The following is a 25960-nucleotide window of genomic DNA, read 5'->3' as shown; positions in this document are numbered from 1 at the left end:
AAGCCTAATTTGCAAACTCCTCATATTTGAATTTGGCTCTTAGTCTTTATTCAGTGATGACTCTAACGTGATGTTCGCTGGGGTCAACGGACCACATTAACCCTTGTTCGGAACACTTGGTCCTCTCCCCAGGCATCTGAAGAGGCACAGATGGTCTGATAATCTTTAAATATGCATGATCTGCCTCTGAAAACACTGGCATCACCCCCGCCCCAGGAAACACGCAGCATCTCATCATCTCCCCGTTACCTGTGGTCCTTTTTTCACACAAGACTGATCTTTTGGATCCTTCAGCTTTTTTGGGGGGGCCTAGCAAAGGCCATCTGTGATATCAAGGTGGGCGGGGGGGTTGGAGGGGAAGCTTATTTTACATGATAGTACAGTACAAATAAAAATGAGGAGACTTTATATTGGAACAAGTCAGTAACCTTATTCTATTCAGTCCCCAGCCTCTCACCAGGGGAGCTAAGAGATGACAGGTTACTGTCTACGCCCTGGACTTTCCAAAGTGATGCTAATACCAGCACAGTCAAGGCTCTCCTTTAGGATCTTAATACAAGTCATGTTTTACACGTATACTTCATTACCTAGAGTTTGCTGTCCCATTTTAAGTCGCTGAAGAGACAGACTTCACACAGGGGGCATATTGACAGAGTTTTTCAAACACAGAGGCGGGACCAGTGCCTGGGGCCTGAGTCAGAGCCGGGTTTGCTCCTGACTCACCCCAACAGGGTCACTCAGCCAATTGGCTCTCTGGGCTGTTTTCTCAACCATCAAACATGAATGATGACCCATGCCCTGACCTCTCAGGGCTGTGTAAAGGTCAAAGCAGTGACAAAGGTACAGCTGCTTTGTAAATGTTAAAACAGAAGTTATTATCTTTTATCATAAACCTTCTTCCTCAAGTATCAACAAGTGAAGTTTTGTTCATTTCTGCAGGGGCTGGGAAAGAAGTCAGTTGAGCCTAGGTTTTTGTTTTGGTTTGCAAACACAGCTTTGTCTTTCCAGACTGAAGAGTACTTTTTGATTTTACTTTCTTCTCCTGTCTTTGAGTTGTTCCTCTTAACCCCTTCCAGTTCTCTGTAGCTCTCTACCAAACGGTGCACACGCACACACATGTAAGTGTGCTTATGGTTCAAAGCATAAGATCTTCAAGTATTTACAACTGTCCTAGAATCACCCCGTATTTCCTGTAGCTGTCATCAGCTACAACAGGCAGCACATCACCCAAACGCCCGCTAGAAACAGTATGAATAATCCTGAACTATAAGTGTGGAGCCCGGTAACTTGCTTTTATAATGTAGACTCTTTCTTTGTGCTGGTTCTAAATGCACTACTTCACAATTTTCTGTACACGCATGCGGTAGCAGACTGGCTTGCTCACTCCTTCAGTTTCAGATCTGGGGCAGATCATCTTTTGCTTCATCTTGCCCATTAATCTGCTGTTTCCCTATCTGTAAATGCTTAATCTCAAAATGTACATTCAGGCAATCTCTAAGAGAGCACAGACCGGGTCTTCTTTTGGTAAAAACCAGCATCAACATATGTGGTCTTAACAGTCGACACTGAGTATCCTTTGTCCCGCCCCTTGTTCCATCTCTCACAGCCAGACCCTTCACATCTTTTGCCAGAGAAAGTTGTTGAATTTTTTTTTCCTTTTAAATTAAACACTATGTCCCCATTTTCCCTCCCCCCACACCCCCACCCCTGACTCCTGGTATCTACTGATGTACTTTCTGACTATGAATTTGACTACTCTGGGTACCTCGTATAAATGGAATCAAAGACTATTTTCAAAACTTTTAAAGTCTCTCTCTCTGGCCTACCCCCCTGCGCCAGCTTACATCCAGTGTGTTTACGATTATTCTTTGAACGATACTTGCTTGGGTCATTAAACTCTTCTGTGTGCATACGCTTACAATAATATATATTATAATCATATATATATATGTTTATATATATATATCTACTAGCTCTCCTTATCCCTTTAAAGGTATTTCCTACCTCAAAAGGAAACCATATTAGTGAAACACCATTTATAGCTATCAGAAAACCAGAAGCTCCCTCCTAGTATATACTACCAGCTCAAGCTCCCTGGTCCACAGACACCACAGTCCCCTGGGGCATCGTCCTGGGAAGCAGAGACACCTGCTGAAAACTGCTATGATGTCTCAGGCGGACGGCCAAGGGACCACTTGTAAAGTCCCCTCAACTTCTTGGAAAAAGTCTGGGGAAAAGCCCAGTCTATTACTGCTGTTTCCTAGCATTTCACCGCCCGGCCAAATCATTTCAAGTTGTACTCTGGTGGGTCCTTCGAGCATTTCTTACACCCGTCTTGCTCGCAGCTGTTTCTTTTTAGCCCAGCACGTACAGCTGCTTGACTGCTTGTATTGTCGGCTGTTTCGGCAAGTGTCCAGCCTAGTAAAACACTGGGTTAGGATGGATTACTTTCATGCTTGTGTGACAGATGCCAAGAAAAAAGCCCTCATTACTGGTGACATTCTTGTCATATCATGTCAACTATGGCAGATCAGCCATGGGTATGTTTTTTTCTGGAATACTAAGGTTTACATTTTCCATAGGATTTTGATTCTTAAGGTTCTGCTTTCATTTGAAAGTGTTAAAAGATGTAGAATGAAAATGAAAAAGTATAATTACACAGCATAAGAGATTTTATGCCTGTAATTTTTAAGAGGGCTTTAACAGAGAATCTGTGCATATCCTTCAATTGACTTTATTTACCCAGTGATTTTATACTTAATATTGGGTCAAGTATTTACTGCTTTACAGGTAAACAGGCGGAATGGGTGAGGACATCAGTCTACCTCTCTGAATCATAATGTCAACTGTAATAAATTTCAGAAGACAAGTGAGTCATTAAAATAAAATTTTCCTTGTGAATTTTTGGTCATGAAACAGAATCGAAGCCTCAGGGTCAAGAAAGCTAAAAGTTGTACAAATAACGATATATAAAATTAGACACAAGGACAGATTGTTAGAGAACAGGGAATAGAGCCAATATTTTATATTAACTTGAAATGGAGTATAATCTTGAAAAATATTGAGTCACTATGTTGTACACCTGAAACTAATGTAATAATGTAAATCAACAATACATTAATGAAAAAGGAAAAAAAGAAAGAAAGTTAAAAGCTACCTAATCCTATCCCCCACCTGGTGCTGGCATTCCTGGATAAAGACAGACCTTGGGGGTAGCCATTGTCAGCTCCAACGCTGGTAACTGGACAGTATTCAGTCAGCAACTGTGTTCTTGGTCATCTGACACCAACAATAATTTTGTAACATGGCTTTGTAATAAATTAATTTTTATATATGAACGTAAGTAGGCTCAAGACCACTGTATCTCTCTGCCTCATTCTTGACCGAGGGGTGAGGGGTAGGCTTAAAGCTAGGGAATCAGGAAGGCTGCCCAAGCCCAGTCTGCCCGTGGGAGTTGCTCTGGGTGTGAATGTTTACACATCTTGTCTACCACCATGGGTAAAACTTTGAAATGTGCTGATCCAGCAGAGAGTCAGAGAATTTCAGGAACAAGAAACTCATTATTTCCCAGACAGCTGACTGCATCATCCTTGGACAATTTGAACTCCTAGACAGTTGTTCTTATCTACTGCAGGAAATCTAATCAGCTCCAAGTATTACATCTTTTTTTGAAAATTAATTTTTATTGGAGTATAGTTACCTTACAATATTGTGTTATTTTCTACTGTACAACAAAATGAATCAGCCATACCTATACATACACATATACATGGGCTTCCCTGGTGGCTCAAATGGTAAAGAATCTGCCTGCAATGTGGGAGATGTGGGTTCGATCCCTGAGTCAGAAAGATCCCCTGGAAAAGGGAATGGCTACCCACTCCAGTATTCTTGCCTGGAGAATTCCAAGGACAGAGGAGCCTGGTGGGCTACAGTCCATGGGGTTGCAGAGAGTCAAATAAGACTAAGCGACTTTCACTTTCATATATATACATACACATATGCAAACACACATGCATGTAACTCCCTTTTGGACTTCCTTCCCATTCACGTCACCACAGAGCATTAAGTAAAGTTCCCAGTATGTTCTTATTAGTTATCTATTTTATACATAGTTTTATATCTTAATCAAACCCCACAAAGGAATGGAGGGAGAGGACACTGAACTCCTGGGTTCCTTTCAGAGACTTGAAAAGTGATATTAACAGGTGTAAAAAAGGACTATTTTCTTCCTGGCAGTTATCCCAGAGTAAAGAGCCAATCAATAATTGAAGCCAGCAGCTCTTCTTTCTGTTGTAATCCATGAATAAAGGTCAGTGTGGTAATGAGTAGGTTTATACCATTTTAATATTTTAAATCTGAAAATGAATACAGTTCACATCTTATTAGAGATGAGTAAATGGGCCCACCAAAATTAAAATAATATGAAATATTCTTAAAGAAGAAAATTTTCTGACTACATTAAGGAAGCAATTTGAATAGAAAAATTTGAAATTGATCACATAACACAAAAGAGTTAAAATGTGCCATCAATAGGGAATAGGATTCTGTACATACTTAAGATGAAGGACTGCACCAAATCAACCTATACACAGTCTCAAATATCATGCACAAAGTTAAAAACCACCTTACAGCATTTATATATATATGTTTTCTGTTGTAGGGCTGGCATATGATGGGAAAACTGCACAGTCACAAAAAGCAGAAAGTGTTTTACTCACAAAAGCTATTTCCTATTTCCATTCAGTTCCTTACATATGTGCATGCCCAGAATCCAGAGCAAAAGATCTGGGCTTGTTATAATTTATCATACATCTCCAAATAATTAATTACAATCAAGACTTAGAGTCAATAAAGGAATCACTTGAGGATTCATGTATTTATCTGTCTATATCTGTCTACAGCCTCTTCTCCTTTCTGGGCAAGGTTTTCCTTCTAGGAGAGTTCACAAAGCTGGGCTTGCAGGAACCTTTCAGGGGACTGCTGGGATGGGGATCCCCTGAGCTCCGGGTCCTTCCTTCCCCCTCCCTTCCCCCACTTGCTTCAGGCCTCTCCACCTAGAAATGTCAACAAGCCAATTGGTCTGCAATGTCACTGATCCCTCAGATGAAACACACACAGGCATTCCTCTGTGAATACCATGAAAAGTGCTTTGTGTCTGTGCCCAGGTGACTGCAGCTGTCCACACTGCCCACAACACTGTTCACTGGCAGCATTCAGGATGGTGGCTATGATTCAGCTTAGCCCACCATCCTGGCCAACCTGCCCTCAGCCCGGTGACATGAAGCTTGTGCCCTCCTGCGTCCTTGTCATCTTCCCTCCTGCACTGTCTCCCAGGAGCTTAGAGGTCAAGAACTGGGAGTGCTTTTCTAGACCCGTTACCTTTTTCGTCACATCTATATGTGATGGAACCCCAGGTTTCTTTTTCTTCTTTTCTAATAGGATTTTGAAAAATATTTTTATTTATTTATTTTTGGCTATGCTAGGTCTTTGTTGCTCCACGTGGGCTTTCTCTGGTTGTGGTGAGCTGGGGTGGGGGACTACTACCCGAGCTCAGGGGTCCCCACCCTAGCAGTCCCCGGAAGGGTTCCAGCAAGCCCAGCCTTGTGAACTCTCCTAGAAGGAAAACCTTGCCCAGAAAGCAGAAGAGGGGGAGGCGGTTGTAGACAGACATATGGATAAACCCTTAAGTGATTCTTTCACTGAATCTCTAAGTTTAGGTTTTAGGCACGTGGGCTCAGTAGTTGGGGTGCACAGGCTTAGCTGCCTCGTGGCATGAGGGATCTTCCTAGACCAGGGATCGAACCCATTCCCCTGTGTTGGCAGGCAGATTCTTAACCACTGCACCAGCAGGAAAGTCCTGTCCTCCCTGCCCCAAGTTTCTCCTTATTTTCTCACACATTCTCCTCCTTCTCAGGATGACTGATTTCTGTCTCAGTGTATTTCTGTGTAGATGCACCATCACAAGAGAAAGATGGTGCTGGGCTTCTATTTCCTCCAGAAGGACTTACAGAAATTTTTGGATACTGAGTTTTTAAAATTGTTTTACTCCTTACTTTTCACCATCAAATATGTCCCTACACCATCATTTGTGCAAAATACAAGTAGTCTAATACAGTATAGTGTGTGCTAAACTGCTTCAGTCATGTCCGACTCTTTGCAGCCCTATGGATGGTAGCACCAGGCCCCTCTGTCCATGGAATTCTCCAGGCAAGAATATTGGAGTGGGTTGCCATTCCTTCTCCAGGGGATCTTCCCAACCCAGGGATTGAACACACACCTCTTATGGCTTCTGCTTGGCAGGCAGGTTCTTTACCACTGGTGCCACCTGGGACTTAGAACTGTTCCTTACTGATGTGTACCCCACTCAGTGCTACAAAGGGTGAGGGGGCTTGTCCATGACTTGACTGTTGGATGTTATTTCCTGTGTTTTCAGCTGTGCGCTCCTGACAGAAGGGAAACCCAGTTCTCAGCAAATACTGGACCCACAGGGCTTTCGTAAGTGACTTGAGAACACACTTCAAAGCAGCACATCTCTAATGTCTCAGAAATGAGTGAGCTTTCTTTGTCACATTTCTAATAATTACTGGAAAGGAAGAGCTGCTGAAAGCATTTCAGAACTGGAGTCAAGACTAAATTCCTTGTAACTAGGGGGAAAAAAGTCATAAGTTCTATCTGGTTCTAACATTTTATGATTTTTGAGATGGAACCTAAGAAATGAAAAGAAGCTAATGAAAGAGGAATATATCTGGAGTACCCCTCCATTCTTTCATTCACATAAGGGACTCTAAGACTCTCCTAAGACATGTGTATGGAGAAGGAGTGAGCAGACAATCTATTGGTGCAAGGGAAAAAAAAAGACCAGAGCATCAGTTTATAGTTCTTTTTACCTTAAAAGGAAAGAAATGCATCTTATATCAACATCAGCACCCTCATTTGGGTTTGCATGTTAGAGGGCCCTATGTTAGGCGTTTGGTTTATTTACAGTAGGATGTCATCTTTGTGGTTTTATTTTAAAAAAAAAAGCAAAAACCTTTAAGCAATGAGGTGAAGAGTGACCACAAAAATATTTTGTACAAAATAGAGGTGTTATAGTTACTTTGTGGCAAAATACATAGAAGAATTTGTTCTAAATTTATTGACCTATTCTATGATCACAAGTGGGCTGGCAGATTTTTCTTTATTAGTGAGGTTACTAAATCAATCCCTTCAAGATAAAGATGAGGCTTTTAACCAGTGCAAGAAAACAGCTGCCTTTTGGAAAGAAACAACCATGCTATAGAGAAAACATTTTGAAAAGAGATGTGCTTCTGTATCTACAGAAAACTTAGAAATACTTTCTAATCTCTTTTAACGTTTTCAATAAATATAAAAAGGTTTTTTATTTTGAACCCATCTTTATTAATATAAACTCTAATACCTATGACCATAGAAATTTATCAGATAGGTTTTAACCAAAACTCTTGTATAGCTGGTAGATGGTTTGAAAATGAGAATCACTAGATAATAAAATTTTTCAATAATGTTTTTCATCCATTTGGATCAATAAACCTTTGTAAACTAACCTTTTTTTTTTTCAGCTATTCTAAGTTTTAAAAACAAACAGCAAAATAAGTTGAATGTAGGAAAAGACTTTCAAATTGCTTTACTGCAAAGTATTCACCACGATTTTTAAAAACAATAATATAAATTCATCCATAGTACCTTCATTAAAAAAAACAAACAAATACAACATGTTAATTTTATTTTTAACTGGAGCAAGTTCTTATCTGTTAAAATTTATTTTATCTTTAGTGCAGCCTTTTAAAACATTTGCATACTATAAAACATAAAATAATATAGTAGTACACATATGAAATGTGTAAATAAAAATTCAAATATGAAGGGCATATGCTCAGATTTTTTTCACTGATGTGGTCCAGAATAAAAACTTGGACACCTATTAAGTATGTGGTAACCATGCCAGATTATCTTTGTTTATTCTAAGCTCACAAAAAGTAACAACTTTTAGAATCATTATTTATTTAATCATTTCTTCAATATAGTCACTAAGACCTTTAATCAAAGGGTTTCCTGAGATAGCTATCCAAAGAAAATAATCTCTTGTATCAAGGAAGTATATCTATTTCATAAACAAAAATTTACAAGTTATTTCTGCCTTACCAAATTCAAGATGTAAAATTTTTTTTCCACCCATCACATCTTAGTACATGTCTGGTTTTCCTAACCATGAAAGTACTGCAATGCATGGTGGGGGTGGGGAAATCAAGCTATAAAAAGATATAAGTAATCACAGACACAAAAAGATTAAGTTCAAACTAAGATCAAACATGCTGGACAGTGCGGCTAAAAAAGTTAAAAAAAAAGAAAAGGACAGAAATGGTATGGACCTAACAGAAGCAGAAGAGATAAAGAAGAGGTGGCAAGAATACACAGAAGAACTGTACAAAAAAGAGCTTCATGACCCAGATAATCACGATGGTGTAATCACTAACCTAGAGCCAGACATCCTGGAATGCCAAGTCAAGTGGGCCTTAGGAAGCATCACTACAAACAAAACTAGTGGAGGTGATGGGATTCCAGTTGAGCTATTTCAAATCCTAAAAGATGATGCTGTGAAAGTGCTGCACTCAATTTGTCAGCAAATTTGGAAAACTCAGCAGTGGCTGGAAAACTCACAGGACTGGAAAAGGTCAGTTTTCATTCCAATCCCAAAGAAAGGCAATGCCAAAGAATGCTCAAACTACCGCACAACTGCACTCATCTCACACGCTAGTAAAGTAATGCTCAAAATTCTCCAAGCCAGGCTTCAGCAATACATGAACTGTGAACTTCCAGATATTCAAGCTGGTTTTAGAAAAGGCAGAGGAACCAGAGATCAAATTGCCAACATCTGCTGGATCATTGAAAAAGCAAGAGAGTTCCAGAAAAACATCTATTTCTGCTTTATTGACTATGCCTGTGTCGATCACAATAAACTGGAAAATTATCAAAGAGATGAGAATACCAGACCACCTGACCTGCCTCTTGAGAAACCTATATGCAGGTCAGGAAGCAACAGTTAGAACTGGACATGGACAACAGACTGGTTCCAAACAGGAAAAGGAGTACATCAAGGCTGTATATTGTCACCCTGCTTATTTAACTTATATGCAGAGTACATCATGAGAAACTCTGGGCTGGATGAAGCACAAGCTGGAATCAAGATTGCCAGGAGAAATATCAATAACCTCAGATATGCAGATGACACCACCCTTATGGCAGAAAGTGAAGAACTAAAGAGCCTCTTGATGAAAGTGAAAGAGGAGAGTGAAAAAGTTGGCTTAAAACTCAACATTCAGAAAACTAAGATCATAGCATCTGGTCCCATCACTTCATGGGAAATAGATGGGGAAACAGTGGAAAGAGTGTCAGACTTTATTTTTGGGGGCTCCAAAATCACTGCAGATGGTGATTGCAGCCATGAAATTAAAAGATGCTTACTCCTTGGAAGGAAAGTTATAACCAACCTAGATATCATATTAAAAAGCAGAGATATTACTTTGCCAAACAAGGTCCATCTAGTCAAGGCTATGGTTTTTCCAGTAGTCATGTATGGATGTGAGAGTTGGACTATAAAGAAAACTGAGTGCCCAATTGATGCTTTTGAACTGTGATGTTAGAGAAGACTCTTGAGAGTCCCTTGGACTGCAAGGAGATCCAACCAGTCCATCCTAAAGGAGATCAGTCCTGGGTGTTCATTGGAAGGACTGTTGTTGAAGCTGAAGCTCCAATATTTTGGACACCTGATGCGAAGAGATGACTCTTTTGAAAAGACCCTGATGCTGGGAAAGATAGAGGGCAGGAGGAGAAGGGGACAACAGAGAATGAGATGGTTGGATGGCATCACCAACTCAATGGACATGAGTTTGGGTAAACTCCAGGAGTTGGTGATAGACAGGGAGGCCTGGTGTGCTGCGGTTCATGGGGTTGCAAAGAGTCGGACACAACTGAGCAACTGAACTGACCTGAACTGAATATTTTTAAAACTCACTGGCTACTTTCTTACTCAATATGCACTTCTCCATAGCACTTCATTCATCTCCATAAACATATTTAAGAATTACAACATATTTCAACATGCATATACATCTTACTTCATTTAACCCAAGTTTCACACTAATGAATAGTCATATTATTTCCAATTTGTGTTTTACTATGAAAGATCTTTGTCTTGTTTTTTTTTTAAAGGAAACACAGGCTAGATCTCTTCTCAGTATATCCAATAGTTTTAAGTAAATATTTCTAGCTTGTAACTTGTTATTTAGGACTATTCTACATACCATAAGAAAAGTTTTTTCTTCTTATAAATAACCAAGTTGAAATGAATTCTTAAATGTTCTTTTGCTTTGGAGATTCAGAAATGGGAATGAATTTGTTCTACAATAGTATTTTTGGCCACTCTGGCTAAGTGGAAGATAACAATTCCATTCAAAATATTACTGTGCACTAAAACTTTTTCGAACTCTTACAGAAAATTTTCACATGAGGAAACAATGTATTTTCTTTAGAACAGAAGGGGTATAAAAGATTTATATTCATAATTCTAAAAGTTCCCATTTTGAATTAATGAAAAATTGATATTGTTTATTTAACTGAAGTCACAGTGACTAGGTTCTCATTCAACACACGTCCCGAAGCCTATTCAGAAGAGTCTGTGACCCCTAACACATGAATTAAAGAGATTTCTTTAGTAAGATAGAATATCTTATGCTTTTTGTGTCAAGCATTTAATATTTTAAAATAGTAATAGGACAGAAATATTTCTCTTAGGTAATTGATCACTCAAGTTAAATATATATTACCATCTCTTATAAAAAGCCCTTAATTTTCTACTTAATTCAAGCTTTTAAAAAAATTCAATTAAGGTTCAATTTTTAAACAAATGTATTCTCCAGGGGCTAATTTTAAAGCCTGCATCCATCTGAAATAGTAATTTAGGCAGCCTGAAAATTGGCAACTGTAGCTGCTACTGTCACCATAAAACACATCCACAGGAAGTGGAAATCACGGTGATCTGGGTGGCTCTGGCTTCGAAGCTTCTCTTTCTTTCTATGAGTTCTGCCTTTGTTTCTTCAGTTTTCTTCAAAGTTCTCAGGAATTCTCCTTCAGTAAAAGGGAAGTGTTAGTTTTTCTATTGTGTAAAAGAGTTAGTTAAAACAGGAAATTTTATTATGTTATGAAAATACACAGTATACTCACTTACTTCTGCTGAAAGGAAAAACTACCTTGCTTTCTCCTTTCTAAATCCCAGTTATCTAAACAGAAGGGAGCTGGATGCTCACAGTTTAAACCGAGTGAAGCTTCAACCTCCCCTCCCCGGCCTAGCCAGGCGGCAGGTTGGCTGGAAGGTCAGCACAGGTGACTGATGTGTTTACATCAGATAAGGTGGGTCAGAGCTGAGCGGTGCACACAGACCCAAGCTGCGAGCCAATGACAGGACTACAGATGGGTGATACACACACACACACACACACACACACACACACACACACACACACTGATTGTGGACTCTGGTGGACATCCATGATATCTTCTGGACAGATGCATCTGAATCAGCCATAGGTCAAGTCTGACATGAAGCAACAAGTTTAAACAACAACAAATTCCTGACTAGGATACTTGGAGGCAAAGCGTTTTGTATGCCAATAAATGCCATTGGACTGGGCATGGCGTGCTGCAGTCCATAGGGTCACAAAGAGTTGGACACAACTGAGCAACTGAACTGAACTGAACTGAAGTGTGGTGCTGGAGAAGACTCTTGAAAGTCCCTTGGGCTGCAAGGAGATCCAACTAGTAAATACTAAAGGAAATCAACCCTGAATATCCATTGAAAGGACTGATTGTGAAGCTGAAGCTCCAATACTTTGGCCACCTGATGCGAAGAGCTGACTCTTTTGAAAAGACCCTGATGCTGGGAAAGGGCAGGAGGAGAAGGGGAAGACAGAGGATGAGGTGGTTGGATGGCATCACCGACTCAATGGACATGAGTTTGAGCAAGCTCCGGGGGATAGTGAAGGACAGGGAAACCTGGTGTGCTGCAGTCCATGGGTTGCAAAGAGTCAGACATGACTAAGCAGCTGAACAACAACAACACTCCTCTAAGCAGAGCTTGAAATGAATTTAAAGCATGCTCTTAAAATGACACATGTAAGGAAAATGGTATCATTTTACTCCAGTCTTTTTCTGCTCAACTTAGAAATATTCAGAGCAGGAGATGTGGGAAAGGGCTCTCACCCACACTGCTGGGACTATAAACTGGGTCAGGCTTCACAGGACGCACCCTGGCAAAATGGACCAAGAGCTTTAATGTATTCGTACCCTTTCATCAACTCCCTCAAAGGGGAATCTAAGGAGATCATCCAATATAAGGAGTTTTATATGAAGAAATGTTGATTGCAGCATTATTTATGGTAAAGAACTGGAACCAATATATAGACTATTAAAATTTCATTAGGCAATAATTAAAAATTGTCACCGTGAAGAACACAGTGATATGAGGAAATATATAGACGGTATAATCTCAGAGATTATTCAAAAAGATATACAATGATTGCTTTTGGATAAAATGATCATGTTAATTCTTCACTATATTTGTCAGTATTTTTCAAACAGAAGATATAACATACATACACAAACATACATACATACACACATCTCTCCTCTTATTAGAATTTAAGTTTCACTGAAACCGTGAGCGCATTTAGTGTGGGCGGCTGCGACCGGCGCACTTAGCACAGCCGAGAGGAGCTACCCCACGTCTGAGGTCAAGGGCAGAAGCCAGGAGGACCCCATGCCCGAGGGTCTGTACAAAAAAGAACTTCACGACCTAGATAATCACGATGGTGTGATCACTGACCTAGAGCCAGACATCCTGGAATGTGAAGTCAAGTGGGCCCTAGAAAGCATCACTACAAACAAAGCTAGTGGAGGTGATGGAATTCCAGTTGAGCTATTTCAAATCCTGAAAGATGATGCTGTGAAAGTGCTGCACTCAATATGCCAGCAAATTTGGAAAACTCAGCAGTGGCTGGAAAACTCACAGGACTGGAAAAGGTCAGTTTTCATTCCAATCCCAAAGAAAGGCAATGCCAAAGAATGCTCAAACTACCACACAATTGCACTCATCTCACACACTAGTAAAGTAATGCTCAAAATTCTCCAAGCCAGGCTCCAGCAATACATGAACCGTGAACTTCCTGATATTCAGGCTGGTTTTAGATAAGGCAGAGGAACCAGAGACCAAATTGCCAACATCTGCTGGATCATGGAAAAAGCAAGAGAGTTCCAGAAAAACATCTATTTCTGCTTTATTGACTATGCCAAAGCCTTTGACTGTGTGGATCACAGCAAATGGTGGAAAATTCTGAAAGAGATGGGAATACCAGACCACCTGATCTGCCTCTTGAGAAATTTGTATGCAGGTCAGGAAGCAATAGTTAGAACTGGACATGGAACAACAGACTGGTTCCAAATAGGAAAAGGAGTACATCAAGGCTGTATATTGTCACCCTGTTTATTTAATTATATGCAGAGTACATCATGAGAAACACTGGGCTGGAAGAAGCACAAGCTGGAATCAAGATTGCCAGGAGAAATATCAATAACCTCAGATATGCAGATGACACCACCCTTATGGCAGAAAGTGAAGAGGAACTAAAAAGCCTCTTGATGAAAGTGAAAGAGGAGAGTGAAAAAGTTGGCTTAAAACTCAACATTCAGAAAACGAAGATCATGGCATCTGGTCCCATCACTTCATGGGAAATAGATGGGGAAACAGTGGAAACAGTGTCAGACTTTATTTTTTTGGGCTCCAAAATCACTGCAGATGGTGACTGCAGCCATGAAATTAAAAGACGCTTACTCCTTGGAAGAAAAGTTATGACCAACCTAGATAGCATATTCAAAAGCAGAGACATTACTTTGCGAACAAAAGTCCGTCTAGTCAAGGCTATGGTTTTTCCTGTGGTCATGTATGCATGTGAGAGATGGACTGTGAAGAAAGCTGAGCGCTGAAGAATTGATGCTTTTGAACTGTGGTGTTGGAGAAGACTCTTGAGAGTCCCTTGGACTGCAAGGAGATCCAACCAGTCCATTCTGAAGGAGATCAGCCCTGGGATTTCTTTGGAAGGACTGATGCTAAAGCTGAAACTCCAGTACTTTGGCCACCTCATGCGAAGAGCTGACTCATTGGAAAAGACTGATGCTGGGAGGGATTGGGGGCAGGAGGAGAAAGGGACGACAGAGGATGAGATGGCTGGATGGCATCACTGACTCGATGGACGTGAGTCTGAGTGAATCCGGGAGTTGGTGATGGACAGGGAGGCCTGGCGTGCTGCGATTCATGGGGTCGCAAAGAGTCAGAAAGAAATGAGCGAATGAACTGAACTGAACTGAAACCATGAACAACTCTAGTTCACCTAAACAGACATAGGAAAAAAAAAGTTCCATATAACACAAAACAAAAATATTCACCATGGCCTATTTACTGGATCAAATCTTTACTGACATGTTTTAAATTTGTGAATATCTGATGCCAAAATTACAAAAGAAAAGTGAATAAGTCAAAGGGATATACTAGCTTATCCTAACCTATATTCTTCATTTAAAATGTCCCTTAAATTTTCTCCTATCCTCCTAATTTGGCTCAAGGTGCTCAAGAAAAAAAAAGTGCCTTCTGGATTTATCATAATTGTTCTGAACAGTTCTTTCTATGCCAGAGCATTTGAACTTTTCATCTGTGTGCAAGCAGAATACTTTACGAATGGGTTGAGTTTCAATGTTCCAAGCATTCATTTGGAAGGTGGCTGGCTGGCTGTTTTGATGTGGAAATATATTTCAATTCCTAATGGAGTAAAAGCCTGGGGTCTTGGTTCTATGAGGGAGGGGGTCAGTTGGAAAGAAAGTTTCTTCTCAGGCTCCGGGGCACAGAAAAAAGGTAGAGCGTATTTTCTAAAAGGTAAAGCTGATTAGCAGCACAGTGGAACCAGTCCTTTGGGAGCATGGAAACATCAGGAGTCAGGGCAGATTTGTGAAAGATGCATGAACACCCCAGACATCTGGGGCCATGACAGACGGAGGGGGCAACGTGGTGGGGCTGGAGGAGAATTACTCAGGGAAATTCAAGAGTAAAGACATTGAGTTTCCGCTTATTTGGATTGGTGTCTTGAAGTTTTTTAAGACTAGGAATAACTTGGTCTGCAAGGCTTCTGATACCATCCACACCTGGTTATCCCCGGAAATGAAACAATGACAGTGATGGTGTTTGTGTTTGGGAGTCGGGGGATTCCAATCTGGGCATGCAGGTGTGCAAGATAAACTGTAAGGACAAATCTTTCTATTTATACTGTGATAGATGTGTTCCTGAAAAACTTTATATTCTATTTACACACTTAATATAGATTTTAGGAAGGCCACTCAAAACCTGCAGAACGTGTCAAAAAATAAACTGCTAAAAGCCTTTCATACCCACCTTCAGAAGTGCTTAATTTCTAAGAAATACAGAAAGGACTTTATCTTTAAAAATCTTTCGCCTTTTACTACAGATTTCCGTGGAGAGAAACAATTTTGAGTCTTAAACCAATTTTTTGTAAGCCTTGCTTAATGCGAGGCTGAAAAAAAAAAAATTCAACTGTGAACATCACGTGATGAAAAGAATGTAAGGAACCACTGAGTCTATACAGACTAGAACCAAATGCACAAAAACTGGACAGAACCATGAAATTCATTCTTCCAACACTGAGGATCTAGCCACCTGAGTCAAGCAAAGAGCAAGGACCAGGCGACAGAGTGTCTCTGGCCCGCTGCCTTTGGTCATGTCAGGTAATTTTGCATCCTATTACCTGGAGGCATTAAACAGTAATGTGCCCAAAGAACAACTGGGTATGGACCAATTTCTGCCTCAAAGGCCATCACTCACCATCGTCCAAACTTGTGCAAACTACTTTGCACAATGCAAGCTTGCACATAGCAGAAAATCCTGCGTAATTATGCGTTTTCTGGAGTAGATTTAAATCTGTAAAGGAAACCCTGCTTTCTTTTCTTCTGTCCAGCCTAATCTCCACCTGAAGGCTTCCTCCAGGAATTCCTTAGGAATTCGACATGAAATTTGGGATGCCTGACCTGAGAAAAGCAGGAAGGCTGATGGCACACAGGCCACCTCTGTGTACATCAGAAGATGAGCTTTTTCTGTGAAGGCAAATTACAAAAAGTGAGCCTGGCTCTGACTGCTGCAGCCCTTGGCTGGGGGGGCATGTGGGCAGCTGTACTGCCCCTCCCATGTGGGCATCTCTGTGCGGGTTATGTGATGAGTGCCATCCAGGCTTCTCATCCTTGGGTCCATTAGTACAATACATACTGCTTTTCTCAATGTGCAGGTGGAAACAAAAACAAAGTATGTTTTTACAATTACTAACAGCACTAAGCTCTGATTGTTAGGGTGTCCAGCATCTTGCAGGCAGGATCTGAATATAACCAAGCTCAAAAGAATCAATGCAAACAGTAAGGAATTTAAACAGGAACACAAGCGAGAGAATGGAAACCAAACTGTAAAACTAGAAGATGGGAAGCATAACAGCTCCTGAAGAAAGGTTCAGCAGGTCCCTAAAACGACACAGATGCTTTATGCTCTTGTACACGCTTCTCAGACAGTAAAGAATCTGCCTGCAATATAGGAAACCCCATTCGACCCCTGGGTCAGGAAGATCCCCTGGAGAGGGGAATGGCAACTCACTTCAGTATTCTTGCCTGGAGAATCCCATGAACAGAGGAGCCTCATCCATGGGGTCGCAAACAGTCAAATACGACTTAAAGATTAAACAACAACAGCAACAACACACTTCTTACTCTGCCTATAACCGTCCCCTCCAGCCTCTCTACCAGGTGAACTCCAATACATTTTTCAAAATCCAACTCACGTAGCACTAACTCTCCAGGGGCAGTTTATGAAGCCTTTGTCATCTGTAGATCTGTGCACACAGCCAGGGGAGAGGGGTCCCTCGCCCAGAAAGACTCCAAGGTTTGAGAATTGTCACTGTCCCTCCACCTAGGCACCAAACCTGCACTGTGGGAGACCCCATGGCCCCAGCTGGCTGCTCTGATGGCCACTGACTCTCTTCTTTGTCACTCCCCCTTTTTTTCACTGTTAAGAAATCTGAAATTAGGTGCAGGGAGACTAAAAGCCATCTGAATGGACTTGCACCTAGGGGCAAATAAGCATAGCTGCAAATAAGCATAGCAAATAAGCAAAGCAGCTGAGAAAAGACAATGTTGTTGGAGAAAAGATTCAGGAAAAGTCTTGCAAAGATTCAAGAGAAAGTGAGGAAGCAGACACTTTGGATCCTTGTCTACATGTGGCTCTCAGGGCCCTATGGTTCCAGGAGCTACCCCATCACCCCTCCCTGTTTTTTCCTCTAGCTAAGCTGATTTTCATGACTGTCATTTACAACCAAATAAACCTTGAAGGCAGTTTCATTAATTCACCAACTTAGCACCTTGTTTACATAATTACATGCCTATCTTCCCAGTAGGTCTATGAACTCCTTACAAGCAAAAAACCTGTCTTTTTCATACTTCTTCCTCTAAGGCCTTAAAGAAAACACCTCCCCCCCCCCCCAAAAAAAAAGTACCCTGGACTAATTACAGGTTATTAACAGAAGAACTTTAGATATGAAAATGACACTTTTTACAAAATAAAGTATATATTAGTTAAAACTAGACCATGAAACCACATCTCCTAGTTGTGGAGGTGGAATTTATTAAGATTGAAGATGTCAAATGCTGAATTATCTGTCAAATGCTGGATTTACCTATAAACTGTAAAGGTTTATGTAAACATCAAAATTGCAAATATAATCATTTCTACAAAAGAGCAATTTAAGTGCAGATAATATGGCTTCTTTTTGGCTAATAGCCCAGAAGGTAACCATTAATGTAATGGAGCATGAATGAAAGAGAATGATTTAGGTGCCCAAACTAGAAAACCCAGGGTCACCCTCAAAGCCTTCCTATCCATTCCCTCATGCAGTTACCAAATCCAGCCAAGTCAACCTCCCAAACATCTCTGGAGACACCCTCTCTCGGCCACCAGGGAACTGCCCTGGTTCAGACTCTGGTTGCCTCTTACCTGGAGGACAACAATGACTTTCTCAGGGTCTCCTCTGGTGGCACTGAGTTACTGACCGATCCCTGGGGTGGACAGAGAAGCACCCAAGCACCCTGGGGTCTCTGACTTGACCCTCGCTTGTACCCTGGCCTTCCCTCTCTTTAGAAACTTTGATGCTGATTTCCATATCTGCTGATAAGGTGGAACTATCTGCCACTGAAAACAACTAAATATCCTGAATAAAATATACATTTTTAAAACATCTTCTTAAAGGCATCAAAGCACTGAGGAGGCAGGAGTTACCTTGCCAAAATCTGAGCGAATGAACATGGGATGCGAGAGCTGTCAGCTCCATGGGAGCCACTGCACTCTGAAGGCTTTGAGGGTCCCGTGGGTGAAGAGGAACAGAGGTCGGCGCCTAGAGCCCACCCAACGTGGGGATCTTACAGGAAACTCTCTCTCCATAAGGCCAGGATCCAAAAGGGTTACAGCCTCAGGGGAAAGGTGATCCCCAAATAAACCCATTCTACCCCCATGGGACTACAGCCCAAACATATATCACTGCTGCTGCTGCTGCTAAGTCGCTTCAGTCGTGTCCGACTCTGTGCAACCCCATAGACGGCAGCCCACCAGGCTCCCCCGTCCCTGGGATTCTCCAGGCAAGAACACTGGCGTGGGTTGCCATTTCCTTCTCCAGTGCATGAAAGTGAAAAGTGAAAGTGAAGTCGCTCAGTCGTGTCTGACTCTTAGCGACTCCATGGACTGCAGCCCACCAGGCTCCTCGGTCCATGGGATTTTCCAGGCAAGAATACTGGAGTGGGGTGCCATTGCCTTCTCCGTATATCACTAGCAAGTCCAAAGAATCCCAAGCTCTGAGTTTAAAATGGACTTGGTCCAGAGTGCTCCTAGCCACCTGACAACAAGAACAATCCTCATTAGAGGGACACCCTTTCACCCTAAGACTCAAAAATCCTCCCCAAATATTGTCCAAATGAGCAGCTCATGGCGAAAATTACCAAGCGAACATGGGAAGGAGGCACCGTGACTAAGAACCAGCAGAAACGTAATACTGTAGAAAGATACCCAGGAAGATCCGAGACACTGGGATCATCACTGATTTCACAACGTTTGTAGAATCTTCAGTTTCACTTATGGATGGCATGCTTCTGAATGCTAGACCTTTTAGAGGCATATCGGAAGACATTAACAGAGTAGCCCCCAAGCTTTTTGGGACCAAGGATAGGTTTCGTCAAAGACAATTTTTTCCATGAGGTGGGCAGGATGGGGTGGCGAGGGGGTGGTTTCAGGATGATTCAAGCATATTACATTTATTGTGCACTTTATTTCTATTATTATATTAGCTCCACCTCAGATCATCAGGCACTATTAACGATCCTGGAGGCTGGGGACTCCTGCATTAACAGACTCCCACCACATGGGCTAGACCAGACATGACCTTGAAGTGCACTCTTCTACACATCGGGGTCTCAGACTGTTCAGCAGTGCTTTCGCGGTCTTCAGCACAGTTGAGTTGGTGATGTTCTGGGAGTGGCTGTTGACTCAGAACATTCTCCGGCATGTTCACAAGGCAAAGTTCTCCCCAGCAGCTGCGGACACAGGCTCCTTGATTTGTCATCAGCTTGTGGTTACCCCACATCTCTTATCAGCAGCTTGCAGGCAGGCCTCCCCCATGCCCCCGGGCATTGCTTAACACACTCAGCAAACTGCTCTAAACACTCTGCTCAGTCCTAGCAAAAATGGAGCTTGTGTGCTGATGAAAATCTATCGCGGAAGGGCTCCTGATACCCCTGTGGAGCACTCAGTGGCTCCACTCTTCATTCCACAGTACTTATTGGGCGCCTACTGCATACGAGCACCGTTCTGGATGTGGAAAGCAGCAGTGACAAGATCAAGTCTCAGATGCTGGAGAACTGAAGTTAACAGCTTCACAGTCCAGTCGGGGGAGAGAAATAATCAACATGTAAACAACTCCACTTCCCACAGTGTCAAGTGTCACGGAGAGACTAAGAGCCGTGTGAGAGCGGAGAGACTTCTCTTGATAAGGTCACAGACGCTCTAGGAGAGGGCAAGCCTTTAGCTGAGAAAGTAAAATGAGGAGCAGAGGCCCGCCATTCAGAGACTCAGGGAAGAACATTCCAGATGAAGAAGAAACACAGTGTGGAAGCTGAGGGGTGGGCTGCTCTGGGCTTGGTTTATTTAAGGAACAGAAAAAGACCAGTGTGGCTAGAAGGGAGAAGGCATAGGGGAAAGTTGGGACAAGGCGGGTAAGATCTCCAAGCCACTTGAAAAGTGTTCAGTTTTCTTTTCCTCTTCAAGTTTGTTTTTATTTTTTATTGAAGTATAACTGCTTTATAATGTTTTGTAAGTTTCAGGTGTGCAGCAAAGTGATCCAGTTAAATGTGCATAGGGCAGCCTCTGGAAGGTTTTCAGTGAAGAAGCGACAGGACACTGTTGACGTCTCAGAAAGATGAGCGACCTGCCATTGCTGTTGAGAACCTGATGCAGACAGGGCAGGGTGGCCAGAGGCAGACCTAAAGCCTCCCATGTGTTCTAGAGGAAGAGAATTCAACTGGGGAGAGACAAATATGCAGAGTCAGGACTTGGAGCTGGGAGTCGCGAAGGCGGGGGTGAGGCAGAGAGAAGGATGGAGGTTGGTTCCTGGGTTTGGGGCTTGAGCACCTGGGTAGATGGTGTCTGTTGACTGAGATGAGGAAGAAACTGGATCAGGGCAGGTAGGACAGGGCAGGGGGAGGAAACGAAGAGTCCTAGTGGGGACGCATCTGAAGTGCCCATTGGGCATTCGAGTGAAGATATCGAATAAGACACTGAAGATGGAGCTGGCAGGGAGGTCAGAAGGGAAGATACACATTCCTCAGTTATCAGCATGGGAAGTCACAGGGCCAAATAAGGTCACACAGATGAAACACATTCTGAAGTTCTAGAAGCAGACACTGAGATCCTAGGGCATCTCAACATGGAGAGACTGCACGGGGAGAGGAGGAGCTCCATGAGGCACCTAGGGAGTGAAGGAAAACAATAAAAAAAAACAAAAGAAGATGGCCCCAAGAAGGAGCACCCCAGAGTAGGGAGCATTGTCCAATACAAAGTGAGACAACGATGGCAAAACAAGTCTTTCTCCAACTCAGTGGCCACCATCCATAGGTGGCTCTGGAGCACTTGATAGGCAAACCTGTTTTAAAACTTCCTATAAGATTTTTCATGAATAAATTTTACATATGCTATCTTCTTAGATGCTTTGAATAAAAGTAATGACTTTCTTTCTATTAAAGAAAAATTGTTTTCCTCCTTATGACTAGCCAATACCTAGTCAAAGCCTTTTGGAGAAGGCAATGGCACCCCACTCCAGTACTCTTGCCTGGAAAATCCCACGGACAGAGGAGCCTGGTGGGCTGCCGTTTATGGGGTTGCACAGAGTCGGACACGACTGAAGCGACTTAGCAGCAGCAGTAGCAGTCAAAGCCTTTAAGGCTAAAGAAGGAAAGAAAAGATCACTAAAGAGGGCAAGAAATTATTAGTTCTGGCCCCGGCCCAGCAGCACAGCTCCATGGTTAAGTGTACAGGGCTGAATCCCACCACCTCCTAGCACTATGATCTCAGCAGGGAATCATTCATACATGCCTGTTCCTACCATGTATGATTCTTCCCGCCTGCTCCATGCTCTCCTGGCTTTCCACCCCACACCACCTTCAACTTACTCTTGGAATGGTTCTTAACTGGGTTCTCCAAACCCCTGAAGTTGTCCATGGATAGAATTCAGCAGATCTGTGAAGGGTAGGATGTACCCTATCCATTTTCATTCATTTGTTCAAAAACATTAATCTGAGAAGGGATCCATAGCCTTCATTGGACTGCCATGGTGGGGGGGTGGGGGCGGTCCATGGCACACGCGCGCACACACACACACACACACACAAGGAAACGTGAATAAAAGTATATACGGGGAAATAAGCTAGGAGGTAGTTTTTAAATGTCCTCAGATGATTCAAACACACAACAAATTTTTGAGAAGCACTTGTCTAATGCTGATTAATATGCTACCAGCCTAATGGCATCTGAATTTGTTCATTTTTAAGGTACAATTACTGCCAATTATAGTGCTCGTCTTTAAATACATTATCTTACTTGACCCCAAATAATCCTGTGAGATAGCCATCATCATCTCCATTGTAAGAATGAGTAAACTGAGGCGCAAGTGGAGAAACATTGATGGAGGCAGGACTTGAACCTAATCTGTCTGAGCACAAGACATTTGGCCAAATTGTCCCAATTCTCTTAAATTCCAAAATTTGTATTTCCAAAGGTATGTTGGCAGAATTAACTACTCTGGTTGACCACATTTTCTAATCAACATAAGGCAGGTTTTGTTTGTTTATTACAATTCTTGCTGTAGCAAAAATGTAGCAGACAATCCTGTCATAGAAAGAGAAATCCCTGTCTTGCCAAGGGCATCATTCTGAATATTCAAGTTCACTCTGAGGTAGTCAATGAACAGAGAAGAAAATGTATTCTGTCCTCAGGATATAATCCCAAGTTTTAGAGGGTATAAAAATATTTCCCTAATAATACATTTTGCATGTGTGTGCCTGGCATTATTCTTTTCTCTATAAAGTAAAGAGAAGAAAAAAAATTGTCTGAGACTAGTTCTTCAATGAATGGTTAGTTGGGTTCCATTCACGTTTGATCTATTGTCTAGCTCATTATGGTTTTCATTTAATTGCCTCATTCCATTCCATTTAGTCAACATTTCACAGTTACTCGTTTCACTTTTAAACCCGTTTCCTTCTTTTATCTTTTTCAGTGCCCAAATAGAAACCCGTGAACCTAAAAGGCATCACTATTTCGCAATACCATTGCAAGTCTAGGATCTTGATGAGAACATAACAAAGGCTACAGCGCTCAGCTCAGATAACGGCGTATTTGCCAAAACACACAAACATGGGGCCTGGGCACCAACTCACTCAGCTCCAGTACCAGGGTGCACGCCTGCCTGATGCTGCCTGCCCGTTCTGTGGGGAACTGTTCTTCCTCAACTCCAATGAGCAAGAGCCGTCACCTTTTCACAACGGCTCGATCCAAGAAATGCCTCCACTGATGGAAGCTGGACCAGTCAGAATCCTTCCATGGGGTGTTTATGAACAGAATCAGAGGCAGAAAACCCCTTTGTGGGGAGTGGAGGATTACAAACAGTGAAATTCAAGAAGCATTAGTTCTCTGCTCATGGAGGAAACCTGACAGCTATGAGTAAGAACAAAACCAAAACAGACAGAAAAGTCCCAAGAGCACCCAAGCACTGGCTCCAGTTATTCATGATGCCCAGCCTAGCCCTGCTCTCCTGGTTTGCTTACCAATTCATCCTTCCACTGTGACTTCCAAAACCCCCCTAATATTTCAGAATTTGGCCTGTTGTTCATCCACATTTCCATGGCTCGCAACCAAAAAAAAGAAAAAAAAAAATCTAAACATTAACATTAATGTTGATTACTTCTAAACACTACATTTGTTTTAAGCAAGTTTTACATCCTTTAAACTTTTTCTGTCCAAAAGGTCTTCCTATAGATATTTAAACAGGCTTTTAAATACTCATTTCTAAAAAGCTATTTCACTCCCATAAAAATCTTTCAGAATATCTATTTAAAACAAGCCCTGGCTCCTATCATTCTATATGTTCCACACACTATTAAAAATACTGTAAGAAGCTAACTGCCTGATCATTTTTAGTTTAATTCCCAATGTAACAAGACAAAATTGCCTTCTTAAGTCATCTTTTCCTTTTATGTATTCAATTATATTCTCCACTTAAAATACTTAAAATAAAAATTGGCAGTGGTCCATTCACTGATGGGTATTCTAAGTCAGAAAGCAGTAACATATCAAATTAACCACATAAAGTCAAGCTTTTTCTTGTCACTGAGAATTATCACCACAATGGACGACTTGAAATTTTCCACCTTAATTACAAGTTTCTACATTTCGAGCAAATAGACTTGGACATAACAGACTGCAGTGCAGTCCAACTACATACAATCAATCCCACAAACTCTTAGTTCACACATCTCTTGCCATCACCACAGATTTCCTAGCCTCTAGCCATGGCCTTGAAAATTCCCTGAGAGTGGCTGCATTTGCAAGGTTATAATAGTCATGTAACTGTTGTTACGTACTATTACTTTGCTATAATAGTCCAACTCTATCATTATTCTTTCTTTTGTCATGCATTATTACTCTTTCTAGTCTGGGGACCCTAAGTCAATGCTAGGAACCTAATTGACTGTAAAAGTAGTTGAATCCTAAAGTTAGGGGAAAAAGTTGGAAATCATCCAGTCCAATAACCTTACTTCACAGAACAAATATCGATGCAAAAATAGTTAATAGGCCCAAGGTCAACAGAGTTAGAAAAAGAATGGGAACACAGATCCAATGAGCATTTTACTGTGGTGTATAGATATTCCCAACATTATAAGATGCCTACATGATCCTCAGTGTAGCAAATGACTACAGAGTAGTAGTTTCCCCTTTAGTGGTCCAAATACAAATTGTAAAAGCAAGAAATTGCAATCTTCATGACATCTTTTCCCATTAATTTTGATTACATTATAAATGTACAGAAGGGGACTTCCCTGGTGCAGCGGATAAGATACCACCTGCCAATGCAGGGGACAGGGGTTTGACCACTAGTCTGGGAAGATTCCAGATGCCAGGAGCAACTAAACCCATGTGCCACAACTACTGAGCCAGTGCTCTAGGGTGTACAAGCTGGAACTACTGAGCCCAAATGCCTAGAGCCTGCGCTTTGTGAGAAGAGAAGCCACTACAATGAGAAGCGCACTCACCCCAGTGAAGAGTAACTCTCACTCAACGCAACCAGAGAAAGCCCGCACAAAGCAATGAAGACTCAGCACAGCCAAAAATAAAATTAAATAAATGAATAAAATTATATAAAAAGAAGAAGAAGAAGAAATATAGAGAAGGACTGATTTGAATGATCTCTTCCTGCTCCACCAGGCTTTCCCAAAAGTCTCAATTCATACACAACACAACTGACAAATTCATTCTTATACTATACTGTAGACTTTGGTGCACACAAGGTCATATGAAAACATTTATCTAAGACTTTGTTACCTAAAATGAAATCAACCAGAAACACATGGCATCTGAGCGCTTAGATTTCATCTTTATATATACGTCCTTTCTTAAAAAAAAAAAAAAAAGAAAGAAAATAAACATTTTTAAAAAGAAGGCTGTGAAATAGACCTTTCTTATGTCAACTCAGAACCCTCAAAAAAAAAGATACCTGGACAAAAACATGAGGAGCATTTTTAGCAGTCCTTTGTACAGAAGCTACCATAATATGTCTGATGATATATATTTGTTGAATGAATAACATGGTTATATTTCATACTATGGAAACTTGACTTCTCTGGATGACTACACTTAGACTTGCAAACTTTTTTTGAAAGCAAAAGAAAATGCACTATCTACAAATCACACATTATTTTTACAAACTTTACATAGTTTCAAAATATTTCCAATTAGCAAGAAATTCTAAAACAGATGTAGCAATTAAAAAATACAAAGTACCAACAGAAGTGGTTACAGTAACACACACAGGATTACAAGGTTTCTAAAGTAAACTGGCGTTGGGACTAAATTCCCAGAGAGCAGGCTCTTCCAGTGGCATGTTATGGCTACTAGTTTAGTAAGTTAAACTCTCAGACACAAACACTCTCCTGACCAAAACACCAGCACTTCAAAGGAGATAAAAGCATCCATACATACAGA

At 41.4% G+C, this 25960-nt stretch overlaps 1 protein-coding gene and 1 pseudogene across 3 annotated transcripts in view; one reads left to right on the top strand and one right to left on the bottom strand.

Moving 5' to 3' along the window:
- The window catches only part of PIP4K2A (phosphatidylinositol-5-phosphate 4-kinase type 2 alpha), a 186428-nt gene that overhangs the window by 158355 nt on the left and 2113 nt on the right, over positions 1-25960 (bottom strand). The gene's annotated exons all lie outside the window — the stretch shown is intronic.
- LOC147361069 (U5 spliceosomal RNA) lies at positions 15544-15649 on the top strand (annotated as a pseudogene).

Source organism: Bos grunniens, chromosome 13, assembly GCF_055505025.1.
Source record: "Bos grunniens cultivar Pamir isolate PY7600 chromosome 13, Bosgru_T2T1.0, whole genome shotgun sequence".
NCBI lineage: Eukaryota > Metazoa > Chordata > Mammalia > Artiodactyla > Bovidae > Bos > Bos grunniens.
The sequence above is the reverse complement of the archived record's forward strand: the minus strand, read 5'-3'. Positions and strand labels throughout refer to the sequence as shown.